The following is a 12,546-nucleotide window of genomic DNA, read 5'->3' on the forward strand; positions in this document are numbered from 1 at the left end:
GTGTTGTGTTGTTGTTGTTCATCCTTCATTTTCAAAGAGGGACTGATGACATCATGGGGTGATGTCTTGACTTGCTTGTGAATTGGATTTAGGTGAAGCAGAGTTGCACAAAGTCTCCAGTCATTGAAATTCAGTGGCCCGAGATGCAACGGATGACTTTGGCTTCTTCAATGTTTTACCACACTCTAATTGCTCCACCGTCAATAAATCTTAATCAGTCAATCAATCAAAAACATTTATTAAGCATTTATGATACATTAAGCACTGTGTTAAGGACTAGAGATACAAAAAAAGGTGAAAAACTGGTCATATTATCCAGGAAATCACAATTTAATGGGGAAAATATTTTGGAAAGGATGAAAGTGTCTAACTATAAGTTATCATTTTTTTGCAGCGCCTAGAAAACAGTGTCTCAAAGTCAAGCTCCTCAGTCTTTCTTCAGAGACCTATCAAGACTATAGGAGATTGGGAACGGGGCAGGAAGATACTCTAGAGATCACTTGTCTTGACTGGAGACATGGAGCCTCTTTGTATCCAGCTTTAACACAGCACTGTATAAGGGTTACTCCCTGCCACTACAGTTTCAATTGATTTCTGACCTCATGGAAGCTTGCTCAAGAAGCATGTTGCCCTTCTCATCTTCCAGTCAGGTTTCAGTTTTTAATATCTGGTTGGGTTGGGGTAAATCTGTTTCCCTCTCCCTACCTCTATACTTGAGTCTTGTGTTTTCCTCTTTCATCAGCACCCCCTACAGAAGAGCCTCTAGTTTTTACTCTCAGTGGTACCTTGGGCCCCCTGTGCTTCTTTGGGGCCATTTAGGTGGGGTTATTAAAATTATCTGGAGCTATTCTCCTTGACACCCACTGTATTTAGTCTAATGGCAAGACAAAAGTCAGGATGACTAGGATTGGCCACGGATGCAGTGGATCATGTGGGAGGAACAATATAGATCTTAGAGTAGGTTGAAGGTAGTGAAAACACCCTTCTAGTCTTTTTATACTTTTACTTCTCTGAAGGTTGCCAGATTATGAACAGAGGGAGGGTCTGGAAGTGGCACTGGGAGATGTTCACACTTTAGAACTTATCTCATCCCAAACTATTCTACCTCTGTGATCTTGAACTTATAATCAAACAGCCAACATTTACTGGGAAAGAAGTATATGAACTCCTCTTGGCATTGTGTGTTGGAGGATGGGAGTGGGGTTAGGGATGGCATTAGAGAAGGGGCAGTCAGCACTAAAGAGGGTGGCTGGCACAGGATGTCTTCAGGAGATGGGGAGGCTTTGTTGACTTCCAGATGGTGGAAAGAGGGTGATTTGGAAGATGGAGTGTTTGTTCCAGTGGTCATAGTGGGAAGGGTGAGGTTAGAGGAGGCTAGCAACTAGAGAAGAATTCGGCTAGGAATGAGAATGTGGGAAGAGATGCTTATGGAGAAGGGATTTTTGCTCAAGCAGATGAAGACTCTAAAAGAGGGGTAAAGAGGAGTTAATTCACCTTTCTAGACCTTAGCTTATTCACTGGTGGAATGAGGGGGTTGGATGATCTGATTTGTGAAATCCTTTCTAGATGGAAATTCCATGAAACTTCTGGGTTAGGTGATCAGTGAAAGCTTCTTAGAGGAGGTGGAATTTAATGATTTCACATGTGTGCTAATGTAAGAAGCATAAGGGCCTTTGGCAGAATTGGGGTCAAGGGAAGGATGTGATTTAATGGCTCACAATACTAGCAAGGAATTACATGAATTTGGTCCCTACATTTTCTTTCTTTTGTTATGTTGGTACCTGCAGCAGGGTACAATGGGGAGAGCAGCAATATGGTTCCCTTGCAAAAGCATGTTCTAAATCTGCAAGCAAAAGACCTGGGTTTTAGTAATGAATTTTTCTTAATTCCTATGTGGCCCCAGGTGAGTCATTTCTCTCTGGCTTTCTGTTTCATCAGTTGTAAAAAGGAGGATGTTGAAGTAGAACTATTTCTAAGGGCCCTTTCATCTCTAAATCCTATGACTTATCAATATGGGTGTTAACAACCTCTGGAATGATGTTGGCTGTCCACAAAGACCCTGGAATTTGTGGCAACCAATACCTTGCCAGAAGTTGTTATATTCAATCTAGTTATGACCTATCTAATCCAGCCCCATTCACTTTCCAGGTAGAAAATTGAAACCCAGAGAGGTTAAATGTCTTAGGTTATCTGGGGTGTATATCTGGATTCAAACCCAATTCCACTCACTCCCACCCTCCCCAAACTGTACCATGTTGCTTAAGCAGAAGGAAACCACCCAGGAGAAAAGACTAGACCAGAGATAGAGTATTGGAGTGCCTAATCCCCTAGGCACCTTCAAACCTGCTTTCTAAGTGGCTCCTTGTGGCAACCAGAAGCTTTAAGAAGTGAGAAGCATCAATTTTAAAAGATGCTTCTGGTTAAAATTGGCAATGCTGAGTCTTACTGAGCTTTGGGTGAGCCCCAGCCAACTGACTGAGGTTCTCCTGGGGCTTTTCCTTCCATGTGAATGTCTGATTAATGCTTTCAATGGATTTGAACCAAAGGATATTCAGGGAAGGTTTCCCCTGGGAGATACAGGTGGAAAGTTAAGGATTTGTTAAACACATGTCCTGCAACCAGTATTTTTAAATGGAAAAAATAGAACCAGAAGAGACAGCCTTTTAAGTCTGGCTAAAGAGGAAACAGACTTTGTATTGAGCTGCCCACGTCACCTCTTGTTATACAGTTGGTTGCAGATAAAGGGCGCAGCTGAGATTTCATCAGTTTGAAACAAAACAATCGCCTGAAAGCATCTTCTCTTCCCTTCTGGCTGTTGTCCTGACAGACTTGACTTTACACAAGCAGGGTAGCTGAAATTCATGGCCCGGAAGGCTCAATCCTTAAATGTTGGGGCCTAGCTGGTGCCAACTCAATAAAATTCAGGCCTGTAGAAAACCCTGAAACAGGATCTGGTCCCTTCTTTTAGCCAGGATAGAATATAATTAATTTGCATAGCATGTAGCTTTTGGTGAAAGTTCAAGAAATATATTATTTACTAGTTTAAAAACAACAACAGCATATGAGCTGCATGAATGGAATAATTGTGTCTATTCTCTATCTTTGCTCTTATTATGGTATTATAAAAATAATAATAATAACATTTATAATAATAATATTTATATTAGCACTTTCAGGTTTGCAAAGTACTTTGCAAAGATATCTTATTTTATCCTTACAACCTTCATTTTACAAATGAGGAAAGTGAGGCTGAGAGAGGTTGAGGGGCTTGCCCAGGGTCACCAGCTAGTAAATGTCTGAAGCTAGATTTGAACTCACATCTTCCTGACTCTAAGTCTAGCATTCACTGCTTCACCCAGAGCTGGAACGAATCCCAGTTCAACCTTCTCATTTTACAGATGAGGAAATCAAGACTCATGAAGGCTAAGTCACTTGACCAAAATAATGTAAGGGAATAAGTAGCAGAAACAGTATTTGAGCTTAATTAGTACTCTTTCTACTATGCAGAACCCTGCTGCCTCATGACCTTTATTTGTTAACATGGTCAATTTCTGGAAATTAGGTCTATCAGTTACCCTCAAACTAGTTTAGCCATCTGCTGAGATGGATGGTTTTACCAGGAAATAGCATACTGAACTCATGAAGATACATGAACTCATGAAGAGGAACCTTTCCTCACTCATTTATTAAGTTCCTTTATGGAGCTTTGTGGGCAGATTGAGCTGATGCCCCATAATCTTCCATTTTGGTTTTGATGTCCTTTTCATTGATATAGATAGGTTGATTCAGACTCATAAAATAGTAAAGTAAAAATGTTAGTCAAGTCTTATTGGAGTAAGATTCTCTAGAAATCTAGAATAAGGGCCTCCTCTGGAGGAATTGGGCTCTAGAACAGGTCATACTATGTATCTGATCCTAAAACATATCATCCAGGGGAAAAGAGGTTAAAATGCATATTAACCATTTTGGAAGGAAAAGAACATTATAAAAAAAAGATAACATGGAACTTGGAATTGAGGGAGGGGAAGGTGGGGAATTCCTTGGGTTTGGGGCAGGGAGATAGGGGGTTTGTAAATTGACTATAAATGTAAGAGTCAAATTTTTTTCTAAAGAATTAATTGAACATTAGTGATTGTGTGATCTGACTTCTTTGATCTACAGTGTCCTTGTCTGAAAAAGAAGGAGATTACTCTACTTGCAGTGGAGAGATAGTGTGGTCACATGGGATAGAGACAGGCTTTGGAATCAGAAATACCTGGATTTAAATCCAGTCTCTGGCACCTATTGGCTGTGATGCCCTGGGCAAATCACAACTTTTTAGTGTCCACTAGCAACTCTGTGAGACTATATAAATTACAGGGAAATTGCTTATTTGCATTGGTAGATAAAATTTTCTCTCAAGAGTTTCCTCTACTGAAGAAATCATTGCATCATAGATCTAGTGCTCCCCTTAACCCCTTGCAAATAGTGTTGTTTTCAGGAAAATACCTTAAAATACTATATACATTTGGTTTATTATTTTCCCCCAATAGAATGTAAACTTCTTGAGGGCAGGAACTATTTTGTTCATATCTTTTCATGTTCAGAACCTAGAACAATGGGATGTATGAGGTGTTTCAGGAGGACTAACACCTCTGGTGTGAGAGCTGCTGAGCACTTTTCAGGGTTGCTCATCCACCTTTGGTGTCTGCCTGATTCACCTAATTATTACCTATGGCTCTAAGAACCTGTAGTATGCCATATCTTGGTAAAATCATCCATCTCAGCAGATGGGCTAAACTAGTTTGAGGGTAACTGACAGGCTTCAAACCCATCAGTGAGTTAGGGGGATGTCTACTCCAAGCATGTGAAGATTTTCTCCGTAAGAATGGGCAGATCAGAACAGTTTGTTCCAATGGCCGTGAAGGAAGCTAAAGCAGGTACTGTGGAGTACTTAGAGCTTGATCAGACATCAAAGACACCAGAGTCATCCACTGAATTCCAGGTCATCTCCAGTCATGCTGACTTTTGTTCTACCACTGAACTTCAATGACTCAAGGAGAGAGAGTAAGACTGAGAAAGAGAGACTTTGTGCAACTCTGCCTCACTTAAATCCATATCATGTGCAAATTGAGTCAAGACATCACCCATGATATCACTGGTCTTCAAAAAGGAAGAATGAACAATAACAACCAAGTAGAACGTCTTAGCCTGAGAAGGTCCTTAATATATGATTTTTTAAAAAAGAGAATTGGATTAAATTGGCTCAACTACTGAGAGTCTATTGTAGCATAATGGAAAAGGAATTTTAGAGTCATAAGTGGTGAGTTCAGTGGCTCTGTGACCTGGGTCACTTAACCTTTCTGTTCTTTTTCCTCATCCATAAAATGTGTGTATATACGTGTATATATGTATGTATATAATACATACACACATACATATGCACACACATATACATCCACATATATACATATACACACATATACATACATACACACATACATACACATATAAAATGATGGGCAGCTAGGTGGCGCAGTGAATAAAGTGTTGTGCCTGGAGTCAGAAAGGCTCCTCTTCATGAGTTCATATCTGGCCTCAGACAGATTATTATTAGCTGTGTGTCCCTGGGCAAGTCACTTAACCCTGTTTACCTCAGTTTCCTGATCTGTAAAATGAGCTGGGGAAGGGAATGGCAAACCATTCTAGCATCTTTGCCAAGAAAACCCCAAATGGGATCATGATGAGTCAGACATAACTGAACAACAACAATCTATGTATATGTGTATATGTATATGTATATATGTATATGTGTGTGTATGTATGTATATATACAACATAAATACAAGGTAATTTTTAGTTAGGTGAAGTAGATAGAACACCAGACCTGGAGTCCAGAATCTGGCCTCAGATATTTACTAGCTATATAACCTTGGAAGTTACTTAACCTCTGCCTCAGTTACCTTATCTATAAAATTAGGATAATAATAACATTTACCTCCCAGGCTTGTGGTGGAGATGTAATGAAATATTTGTAAAGTGATTTACAAACCTTAACATGCTGTATAAATGCTAACAATCATCATTATTTGCTCTCATTATTAATTTCCAGTAGGAAGAGACCTTAGCATCTGAAGGGACCAGAAAAGGCCTCAGATAAGAAGTGCTACTTGAGCTGAGGTTTGAAAGAAACTAGAAAATCTAGACTTTATAACAATAGTTAACAATTATATAGTATTTACTACGTGCCAGGTGCTGTGCTTTGTGCTTTACATTATCTCATTCAATCCTCAAAACAACCCTGGGAAGTAGGTGCCATTTTACAGATGAAGAAACTGAGGTTTGGTGACTTGCCCAGGGTCACACACAAGTAGTAAGTGTCCTAGACTGTATTTGAACTTCAGGCCCAGAGCTCTATCCACTGAACAATATTCCCAATCCTTCTTGATTATAGTACCTTCCCTCTGCTGATTATCTTCAATTTATCCTGTCTGTATCTTGTTTGTCCATTTTTGTTGTTGTTTGGTCGTTTCAGATATGTCCAACTCTTCATGACCCAATTTGGGGTTTTCTTGGCAAAGATGCTAGAGTGGGTTGCCATTTCCTTCTCCAGTTCATTTTCCAGATGAGGAAACTGAGGCAAAGCGGGTTAAGTGACTTGCCCAGGGTCACACAGCTAGTGTCTGAGGCCAGATTTGAACTTACTAAGATGAATCTTCCTGACTCCAGGCTGGGCACTGTATCCATTGTGCCACCTAGCTATCCCTTCTTTGCCTACAGTTGTTTAGATATATTTCCCCTTATTTATTAGGCTAGGAGCTTCTTGAGAGCAGGGACTTTTTTTTTTTTTTTTTGCATTTCTTTGTATCCCCAGTGCTTGACATAGTGCCTGGCATGTAGCAGGTGCTGAATAAAGGTTTATTGACTTGAACACGTATGTGATGAGGGAGTAGTTTAATACATGAGGAACAGTTTGTGCAAAGGCATGGAAATGGGAGATTTATAGTGTCATGTGAGGTGTACAGCAAGAAGAGCCATTTGGTTGGGGCATAGAATTCATAAAGGGCAGTAATATATACTAAGGCTGCCAAGGGAGGTTGAGACCAGGTTGTGAAAAGCTTAAAATGCCAAACAGAATATCTTCTATTTGATTCTAGAGGTAATAGGGAGCTATGGGACCTAGTAGAGCAAGGGAATGACATAGACCTGAGTTTTAGGAAAAATCACTTTGGTACCTCAGTGAATTTAATATGTATATAAATGTCAACTATTACTATTACCTGATTCTTCTTTAGATATTGCTTCCTAGGTGTGGGACTTGAGATAACTGACCAGATTCTTCATAATCTAGGGACAGTTTTAACTGTAACAGAAAATCTCTTCATTTCTAGTTAGTCTGTAAGAGGCATTTATTAAATGTGTGTGTAGGAAATCCTCTGGCCCCACACTCTTAGAGCAAGGCCCAGCTATGTATCACCCCCACAGGGTTCTAAGGCAACCCTGAGGGGTTGAGGTATCAGCTTAATCCTCATTCTGGTGTGTTCCCACTACAATTAACCATCAGTGACTAGTGTTCCAGTTTCATTTAGTCAGTTAGCCTTGATTAGTTTTTACAAAAAGAATTCTAGGAGTTAGCAAGAACAGAAGTATAAACATTCTTCCTGTCTCCCAACACCAGGGAGGCACACTCTCCTCTATACCATTCCTTCTTTGAGGAGTGTAGACTATATAGCATTGGTTCCATGAAGTTCATGACCCAGTTCAGCATCCCTGCTGGATGAGCACCTATATTAGCTAGCAATAGGCTGGATGCTTTAGGTTCCTGTTCATTCCTATGCTGAACTGGCTTCAAAACCTGGCCTGAGCTCCACACCCAGATCTCAATTGCCATTCTCCTTTATCTAAAACAAGAAAAACAAAGAATGGAGGCCCATATTCAGGCCTCCTGCCTGTGGCTCCTGATGGGGAGGGCCTCTTTTTTTAAGTATTGATTCTCTTCTTTCACCTAAATGCTGCCAGATAGGAAGATATCAGCCCAAAAAGAGGAATGGGTTCTGGGTGACTAGCTTTTGAATGCTTCTTGTTCTGGCTATGCATCTAATCTAAAAGATTCCTCTTCATATATGGCTAGAAGACAATGACAAGTTGTAGGATGTCTCTGCATGCTCCTTATCTCCCCAAGGCACTTCCACTGTGCATCAAAATGACTTTTTTAAAGTAGGCTCCCTAGTCTCTTCTAGGTGAGAGATTGTATCAGCATTGCCCAATTTCATTCTTATTATAGCCAGGCACTTTGCTAAGTGCTTCAAGTATGAAGAACAGCAAAAACAGTCCCTGCTCTCAAGGAGCTCTCGTTCTAATAGAAAAGTCAACATATAAATGACTAAGATATATACAGTTTCCCCTTCCACATCATGGTACCCTACCTCTGTCCCCACCACCATCTGGGAAATCTGTGTAGAACTTTTTAGCCCTCCCTTAATATCAGAGAAGTCTGAATTTTTCCTTTTTCTTTTATGAGGTGTTTATAATACCTTATTGTAAAATTTGAGTTAATTGTTTGGTCATAGTCTCTGTGTCATCTGCTGGCCTGCACATGTCATTTGTGGCTTCTGCAAAACTCCCCCCCAAATTCCTATTTAATTTCTTATGGGGAAAGTCTTGGTGTGGAAGGTATGAGAAGGGAAGGCATTAGCAGGATAGTGGGAAAGGCCCCTTAGAAAAGTTGGGATTTGAGCTGAGTCTTAAAGGAAGCCAGGGAATCTGAGAGGTAGGAGTAAAGTGGGGGAAGCCTTCCAGGCATGGGGTAGGAAGAAAACATAGGAGCAAGCAATGCAGTGTTGTATGTGAGGAATAGCAAAAGGGCCAGTGTAGCTGGACAGGGAAGTGTGAAGGAGAGGAGTAAAGTATAAAGAGAAGATTGAGAAGGTAAGAAGGGGTCAGGTCATAAGGAGCTTTAAATGCTAACACAGGAGTTTATATTTGATTCTAGAGGCAATAGGAAGAATTAGGGTTTATTGACTTGGGGGGGGAATTCATGCTTTAGGAAAATAATTTTGATGGCTGAATAGGGGATGTATTAGTGTGAGGTGAGACTTGAGGCAGGACAATCAATTGAGTCTCTTTAAATAGTCCATGGGAACCTGAACAAGGATTGTGGCTGTGTGAATGGAGAGTACACGCAAGAAACATAGAGATAAGAGAGGACATACAAGAGAGAAGATAGAGAAATTAGAAATTTAATTAAAATTTCATTAATATAGATTTATCTAATATTGCTGTAATAGCTTAGTAAGTAGAAAGGATCTTGGAGATCAATTAATCCATCCCCTCAGAGGAGGAAACTGACTTGGCCACGTTCACACCTGGAAACAGTTGACTGAGCCAGGAGTCACTGTCAAAGCTGGTGCATAAACAGGTCTCCTTGGCTCTTTTCACTGTGGCATGTGCTGCTGCTCAGCATAACAAAGGATTCATACAGTCCTTTGGAAATTATCACAGTGGACTTTGCTTTACACTGTAAATGTGTTTCAATAACCTGTGAGTGTGGCCAACATGCATCTCAAATGCAGTTTAAGTGATAATAGGAACATAAGATGGTCCTGTTAACGACCTCTAATCCTATTTCAGATTTAGCTTTTCTCAACCTGCTGAGGGCAGCCACGTTCTTGGTTACTTATATTTAGCCCCACATCATGATGCCATAATTGTCTTCAAAAGGTCTTTGTTTTATCTTGCCTATTATTTCAACACCTGCGCTCTGGCTTTTGTATGGGTACTTTAGGAGCCGGAGATGGCTGTTTGATCTTGAAAATGGGATAGAAAAAAAAAAGAAAAAAAATCCTGACAGTTCTGCTCGCTGTCCAAATGGCTCTGCCATAAAGACTTGTTCAAACAAAAATATGTTGCTCTTTGAGCAGAGTCTGGTTTTCAGGATATCCGGGGTACACAGCTAGAACACATGAGCTTAATGGACTAAGAAGGCCTTAAAGTGCTCACTGGATGAGACTCTTAGGAGGTTTGAAAAATCAGCTTTTCCGTAGTTCTTTCTGTGGCTTTTTGTTTTGTTTTGTTTTTCTTGGCAAATGTGACCTTCATAAAGGAAAGCCAATTATTTAGGTGAGGTGGTTCTGCTTAGTTTCTCCTCCCTATGTATTTTATGCAGTATACTGTATTAGGTATTGTCTTTTGCATTTTTTTGTATCCTTAGTGCTTAGCACAGTGCCTGGCATATAGTAGGTGCTTAATAAATGCTTGTTGACTGACTGACATTTTGCTGTTGTCTTGGCTATGTGACCTTGGGCAGCTAATACACTGCAGCTCTCTATATTAGATTCCTTTCTGCCAAAGGAGGATAATAACATCCCTTACACTTTCCTTTTACATGAGAAGTCAGTCAGTCAATAAACATTAATCAATCCATCAATAAAGAAACATTTATTAAGAACCTATGACGTGTCAGGCATTGGAGATACAGAGAAAGATGAAAGACAGGCCATCTCTCACAATTTAGTGGGGAAAATGTTTTGAAAAGAATGAAAGATTATTTCATTATGAATTATCATTTTTCATGGTGCCTAGCAAGCAGTGTCTCAAAGACTAGCTCTTCAGTCTTCAGAGGTCTATCGAGACTATAGGAGACTGGGGATGGGGCAGGAGAATATTCAAGAAGTCACTTGTCTTGACTGGAGACATGGAGCTTCTTTGTGTCCAGCTTTAACACAGCACTGTATGAGGGTTACTCTCTGCCACTACAGTTTCAATTGATTTCTGACCACATGGAAGCTTGCTCAAGAAGCACGTTGTCCGTCTCATCTTCTAGTCAGGTTTTAGTTCTCAATATCTGGTTGGGTTGGGGTAAATCTATTTCCCTCTCCCCACCTCTGTACTTGAGTTTTGTGCTTTCCTCCATCAGCATCCTCTACAGAATAGCCTCTAGTTTTTACTCTCAGTGGTACCTTGGGTCCCCTGTGCTTCTTTGGGCCGTTTGGGTGTGGTTATTAAAATTATCTGGAGCTGCTCTCCTTGACACCCAGTATAGTCTGTCGACATTTATTAAATACTGTTGTGACAGGTGACATCTGAAATTAACTGAGGAAACAAAAATTCAAGCTTCTGAGCATATTATTAAGCAATGCATACTAGTTACATAACAAATCAGGACCAGGCTTCCTCAAGCTTCTCACTGGATTCAGAAGGAGACAGATTTTCATGCATTATGTCAACTAGCAGTCATGATTCCAAAAGATTTGAGTAGTAACTTATTTTTATTACAAGAGATAGCAGAAAGACGTTTATGCTGAGTCCCCTTTTGTATGGAATACAAAGGAGGCCAGCTGGCCACATTGTCAATTAAAAGCAGACAGTTAACTGGATATAAACCAGAAGGCACCTAGGTGGTTTAATGGATAGAACACTGGGCCTGCAGTCAGGAAGACCTGAGTTCAAATCCAGACTTCAATACTTACTAGCTGTGTGACCCTAGGCAAGTCATTTTATCCTGTTTGTCTCAGTTTCCTCATCTGTAAAATGAGATAGAGAAGGAAATGGCAAACCACTCCAGTATCTTTGCAAAGAAAACCCTAAATAGGGTCACAAAGAGTCAGATGCCACCGAAAAACTACTGAAAAACCAGGATGCAAGATTAGGTAATCTGATTTCTAATTGGAGGAAAGATTAAGAACTTTCTGAGTTGAGAGGGGGAGAGTGAACAGGTACAATTCTCTGAAATCAGAAAAAGAGGTATCTTGCTCTTCCCAAGTGTCTGTGAATAATCAAAGGAACATGGAAACAATAAGCAATTGACCAGCCTGGGGCCAGTTTTCAGTTAAGGCATATGGGTTGCTTGAGATATATAATTGTGTGAAAATTCCTTGCATTAATATTTAGGACTGACTGAGTTTCTGGTCAGCATTACTTAAGTCCTTAGTTAAGGGTCTCTAAGCAGCAGGTAGAGGTGGTCCAACCTTGTAGCCATGCCGGGCTAGGTTCAAACAATGCAATAAAGTTTTCTCACAATTCCCAAAATTGAATAAAATTTTCTCACGAGATAGAAATTAGACTAGACGCATAATTGAATAGAAAGGGAACTGAGCTAGACCCAAATTTGAGTCACAAGATGGAGTCAGTCTGGTTTACCCAATTCCCACACTATATTCCATGTGTTCTGGGGGTTTGGAGCATGTCCAGATGTACTTTGCAAACACTGGGGATACAAAGAAAAGCGTGCCTTCAAGGCATTCACATTCTAATGGGGAGACAGCATATACATAAATAGGAATATATCTGTGTATATATAAAGTATGTATATAAGATATACATTTATATATGTCTGTGTTTATACATACATATGCATATGTACATATATGTGTGTGCATATATATATATATATATATATTTGTTGTTGTTTAGTCATTTCAGTTGTGTCCAACCCTTCTTGATTTATTTGGGGTTTTCTTGGCAAAGATACTAGAATGGTTTGCCATTTCCTTTTCTAGTTTATTTTACAGATGGAAACCTGAGGCAACTAGGGTTAAGTGACTTGCCCAGAGTCACACAACTAGTAAG

At 40.0% G+C, this 12,546-nt stretch overlaps 1 protein-coding gene across 1 annotated transcript in view; it reads left to right on the top strand.

The window, feature by feature from the left end:
- The window catches only part of LOC114052355 (synaptotagmin-17-like), an 81,410-nt gene that overhangs the window by 51,970 nt on the left and 16,894 nt on the right, over window positions 1–12,546 (top strand). The window lies entirely within an intron of this gene.

The sequence above is a fragment of the Vombatus ursinus genome, unplaced genomic scaffold (genome assembly GCF_900497805.2).
Source record: "Vombatus ursinus unplaced genomic scaffold, bare-nosed wombat genome assembly UNPS02014807.1, whole genome shotgun sequence".
Taxonomy (NCBI): domain Eukaryota; kingdom Metazoa; phylum Chordata; class Mammalia; order Diprotodontia; family Vombatidae; genus Vombatus; species Vombatus ursinus.